We start from the raw sequence: 5,744 nt of genomic DNA on the forward strand, positions 1-5,744 counted from the left end.
AGGAGAGGAAAGGAGCAAGCAGCTTGGCTCTCCAGGCTGTCTGGTACAGCTGATATTGAGAATATGCACTATGACAAGGGTCAAGTTGGTGGCCTTTTCTGTGGCGAGCACACCTTGCAGTTTCAATTTAAACCATATAAATCCCAAGCGATGCTGCTTTTCTGACTTCCTTTGATCGGAAAGAGACCATTCCACATCACATTACTTTTTCCTCTACTTCCTATCAGTGGCAACCCTCCTTTTCCATCACATATAAAGTCAATTTAACAGTACACCTTGTAGCAAAGCTTTTTAAAAATCTTTTAATTTTTTTCTTTTAGAGACACGGTCCTGCTATATTACCCAGGCTAGAGTGCAGTGGCAAGATCATAGCTCACTGCAGCCTTGAACTCCTGGGCTCAAGTGATCCTGCTGCCTCAACCTCCTGAGTAGCTGGGACTACCACAGCATAGCGGTTTAAGCTTAGACTTTTAGTGGTTAAATTGTTCCTTTTATCTGTAAATACCTTTCAAATTATTTTTCAGTTTCTCAGACTTCTACTTAACTTACAGACTTTTTGGAATTGTTATGAAATTAGTTTCTTACTACTTAGCCTTTCTAAGCCTCAGTTTTCTGAGCCTAGTTTTAAGTATTTTTTAACAGCCAACGTGCTTTGGGCCGGGTGCAGTGGCTCACGCCTGTAATCCTAGCACTCAGGGAGGCTGAAGCGGGAGGATCACTTGAGGTCAGGAGTTCGAGACCAGCCTGAGCAAGAGCAAGAGCAAGACCCCCGTCTCTACTAAAAATAGAAAACATTAGCCAGGCCTGGTGGTGCATGCCCACAGGCGTCCCAGCTGCTCTGGAGGCTGAGGCAGGAGCATCTCTAGAGCCCAGGAGCGTGAGATTGGGCTGATGCCACTGTACTCTAGCCCGGGCAACAGAGTGAGACTGTCTCAAAGAAGAAAAAAAACCAATGTGCTTTCTACTTCAAGAAGGACAAAAAAAAAAAAAAAAAACTAAAAAAGAAAACAAGTTTTATTAATAAAAAAATAGGAAAAAAACCAATATGCGTCTTTTTAAAGTGCCTAGCACAGTGCCTGGCACAAAATGAATAAATGGTAACCTGATACCTCTCCCTAAACCAGTGGGACCACAGCACATGTGATGTAGCACATGTCCTCACTACTTAGGAGGCTGAGGTGGGAGGATCCCTTGAGCCCAGGAGTTCAACAGGCCAGCCTGGGCAACTGAGCAAGACCCCTATCTCTAATAAATAAACAACCAACCAGTGGGACTGGTTTAGGAACCTTCTTCCTGTACTAACATAGCACCCTGTACTTATCCTTATCTTAGCATTTCTTACTATTTCCCAGGTCTGTAAGGCACCAAGTGCAGGGAGAGTATATAGTCCACCATAATACTCCCAGCCCCTAGTTCAGCATCAGATGTGGAATAGGAACTCAATGTTTATGAAATAGATACTTGAATAAATAAACTTCTAACACTTTACAACTACTATGCATTGTTAAGTTACAGATCACATTCGTCTTCACTGACATAAGCTTTCTTGGTTTCTCATAGCTACTAATTATTTCTCCCACAATGTTGTGATTTGATTCTGTTCCAAGTGAACTTTCTACTATTTCTTATATTCTTTATTATCTGTCATGCTAGGACAGCTGTGAAGCTCATTTTTACAACTGCTGAGTCTAAATCTAACCCTCTACTTCTGCACCCTCCTCTCTCAACCTTAAACAAGGTTTGCAAGTAATTTTATCTGTCATGGCCCACTTCAGTGCCCTCAATAGTTTAACTGACAAATGCAGGGAACTATCATTAATGACTACAGACCAGTTTTGTCATTCTATTTTCTATGGATTTTCGACATGATCAAGAAAAAATAATTTGGGGCAGAGAACTGTGGTTACCCCACTGAATGGGAGGCAAAGAAACTAGAAGTCCCCAGGCAACTGCCAGGTTTTGGGGTTTTTGGTTTTTTGGGGTTTTTTCCTTTCTACCAATGACAAGGCATGCTTAATAACTTAACTCCCAAAAGAGGATATCCCATTCTGAAAAACACACCACTGGATGCGATAAAGGCGGGGGAAGGAAACATTACACTGTGGGAGAGGAAACAACCGTTTGATAAGCAAGTGATATAAAACAGTTCTGGCAACTATTATTTCTTCTTCTCCTGCAATCTAAGAAAGGTCCATGACCCACTTTCTCTAATATTTCACCAAAACGATCTCTTGGATTGGAAAACAAACAGCCCTCATTTCCAATCCTCCATCATTCTATAGTCTCTAGAGAAGCGATCTTCAAATATTTTTAAAGCAGTGCTCACTTTGGCAGCACACATACTAAAATTGGAATGATACAGAGAAGATTAGCATGGCCCCTGCGCAAAGATGACACGCAAATTCCTGAAGCGTTCCAGAATTTTAATTTAAAAAAATATTTTTAAAGTAAACCAATTGACCTGTAATATGCAACTCTCTCCAAAACTTTCTGATCTTTCTCCAATTATTAAAAAATTTGAGTATATACCCCTAGCATGCTTCTCTTTTAGGAATTGTGCACTTTTTATCACTGCAGTAACATTAAACCAATTATAAAACACATACAAAAAGGATATACAAAAAGTATAGGAGAGGCTGGGAGCGGGTGGCTCACACCTGTAATCCTAGCACTCTGGGAGGTGAGTGGATCCCTCGAGGTCAGGATTTTGAGACCAGCCTGAGCAAGAGCGAGACCCCGTCTCTACTAAAAATAGAAAGAAATTATCTGGCCAGCTAAAAATATATATAAAAAAATTTAGCTGGGCATGGTGGTGCATGCCTGTAGTCCCAGCTACTGGGGAGGTTGAGGCAGTAGGATTGCTTGAGCCCAGGAGTTTGAGGCTACTGTGAGCTAGGCTGATGCCACGGCACTCTAGCCCGGGCAATAGAGCGAGACTCTGTCTCAAAAAAAAAAAAAAAAAGTATAGGAAAGAAAAAGAATGAGAGACTAAATAAACAGAAATAGGAGTTGTAACTTTTACTTTGTACATTTCCATGGACCAGCCTCACATAACACTCTGGAAAACCACAGCTTTAGAGACAGTGGCAACATGCCGCGTTCACAACCAGATCAATTGGAGAAGTTTGGTAACTTCTGGCCTGAACTGTATGACATCAACTCAATCTCCAAAAATATACTGGACAGACACCCAGCCTGTCTTAACAGTTTAGAACTGTGGCCACAATAGCTGTGCTATCCAAGAATTGCAACCCACGTGGAATGTCTTTATCCCCAATAGCAGTCTTCTGCGATAATGGCACCTGGGGAAGGAGAATACAAATTTGCTTTCTTTCTCCTCTGTGATCATTTACAATTAACTACGGAAAAAGGTAAGGGTTGGCTCTTAGTTCTTATTAAAGATGAAAAATATCTTGGTCAAAGGGAAATAGAAATAAGATTCTTCAAGCTTTTTAAACACGTTCCTAAGGCTTACATTTGAGCTGAAACAATTGTTTACCTGACTGTGGATGAAGCAATGGATTAGCTCCAGTTTTAGTTCTACAATAACTAGCTGGGTGACCATTAGTAAGTTTCTTCCTCTGTAAAAAACAAGGGTGTTAACACTAGATGCGCCTAAAACATTCTTCGTAGCGTGTGTGACTAGCACCACCTTGTGGACATTCACATAGTCACATACGACAGGGCAAGCTGCATCGCCGGACAGAAAAGCTGCTGGTTAAAATAGCAGCAAAGGGCTTAGTTCTTCCTAGCAGTTCTCTATGGCAGCCTCCTCAATAATCCATTACTGAGAATATATGAAATAGTTTTGGTTCTTCAGAAGAAAATAAAATTTATAGCATTTATATTATGACAGATTTTTTTCCTTTTAACAACTGAGAGACGGACATCCCAAGGATGCTCTAGAAACAGCCATAAAGATATGCCTATGGAGGGGGGTGGAAAAATAAAATTAAATTAAATTTAAAAAGAAATAAGATATCCCTACTGCATCATTTGGAAAAATTAAATTAAATTAAATTTAAAAAGAAATAAGATATCCCTACTGCATCACTCGTCACTGGCTCACTTGGCAAAGAAAGAAAATCTGTCCGATGGAGAGTTGAAGCAGCAGCCTCAAGCTGCTAGAGCCAGGAGCACCCGTGGAATCGTGTACGCGAGTGCCACTGTCTTTAGTGCTAGCGTAACTGAAGGAAAGGGGCACCGTTTCTGTAACCTACAACTTGAACGGTGCTCCCGTGGAGTCGTCTGAGTCCAGGCTGGCTGAAGCAGGCAACTGGCCTAGCTTGCACTGACTGTGCTTGGAGCTTCGGGCCTTGAGGCTAAGAGGTATGCTGTACTATTTCAGCATGTTTTATGAGTTGGTTCCACAGTGCTATTAACAGCACAGTCAAATTTTAGCCTTCAAAAATCATCCTGAGAGTCTATCTTGGCCACCCCCTGGATTTCACACACTTTTGTACAGCTTAATTATATCTGGCATTGCTTCATGCCCTTGGTACCATTTCCCAATCCTGGGATTCATGTGCTGCCAAAGCGTAATAATCTTACATTTTCTCCTTTAAGCACTGAAACCTAAGAAGGCTTTAGGGCTTTGGGGAGGTGGGGTTGGGGGGAGCAGTTCTTGATGTGAACTGTTTAAGACCTTTCCTGTGTTCACCATACCTATAGATCAAAAAAGTTTTCATTTCTAGTATATCCAATTAGACTTTGGCACTAAAGATTAAAAGAACAAACGATGAAACAAACTTATCACTGTGCACTTTTTCTAGGCCAGTCCCTTAATGATGCATCCTTATTTCACTCTTACTAGAGCTGTTTGGTAGTATTTCCTCTAGATCACAGTGGAGGAAATGAGCTCAGAAGAAAATTTATCAGAGATCAGAAAGCCGGTAAGTAGCAAAATCAAGATTTGAATTCAAGTCTCCTAACTCTTTCCATTGTTTCTTCATCTATGCTTGATGATATTAACCAATAAGCTCGTGTGCTAAACATGACACTTACCCCTTGTCCACCACATATTTACTTCTGAATGGGAACCACAGAGAAATAACGAAAATAAAAGTCATATGCAGGCCAGGCGTAGTGGCTCACGCCTGTAATCCTGGCACTCTGGGAGGCCGAGGCGGAAGGATGACTTGAGGTCAGGAGTTCGAGACCAGCCTGAGCAAGAACGAAACCCCTTCCCTCTACAAAAAATAGAAAAATTAGCCAGGTATGATGGCGTGCACCTGTAGTCCCAACCACCCAGGAAGCTGAGGCTGAGGCTGAGGCTGAGGCAGGAGGATCGCTTGAGCCCAGGAGTTGGAGGTTGCAGAGAGCTATGATGACACCACTCTGGCCAGGTGACAGAGTAAGACTCTGTCTCCAAAAAAAAAAAAAAAAAAAAGTCATTCATGCAATTAAATGGTAACAATAAAGCACAATAATCTTAGTATGCTAGGATTCTCAAAAAGGACTTAAGGATTCTAGGATTTCTCTCGTGTCACGGGACTATTTAGAACACTTAGTAGGGCCTGGGACTTAGGTGCTCAATGAATATTTGAATGAATGTTTAAAAACAGTCTCACAGTATCACCTCACAGATTATCTTATTCATTTACAAAAGAAAACAAGGAACTTTAAAATGGAAAGGTCTGGCACTCACCATCTTAACCAAGTGATCAATCTCAGCATCACCAACAGTGGGACAACTTGACAGCGTGTGCCTCTTGCCACGACGCAGTCAGAAAGGCACCACACAC

General features: G+C 41.5%; 1 non-coding gene across 1 annotated transcript; it reads left to right on the plus strand.

Annotated features, from left to right (window-relative positions):
• The first annotated feature begins 2,318 nt into the window (after positions 1 to 2,318).
• LOC138397670 (U6 spliceosomal RNA) lies at positions 2,319 to 2,425 on the plus strand. Its single transcript, XR_011235803.1, has one exon. It is a non-coding gene; the product is annotated as a U6 spliceosomal RNA (small nuclear RNA).
• The last annotated feature ends 3,319 nt before the right edge of the window (positions 2,426 to 5,744 follow it).

The sequence above is a fragment of the Eulemur rufifrons genome, chromosome 16 (assembly GCF_041146395.1).
Source record: "Eulemur rufifrons isolate Redbay chromosome 16, OSU_ERuf_1, whole genome shotgun sequence".
Lineage (NCBI taxonomy): Eukaryota > Metazoa > Chordata > Mammalia > Primates > Lemuridae > Eulemur > Eulemur rufifrons.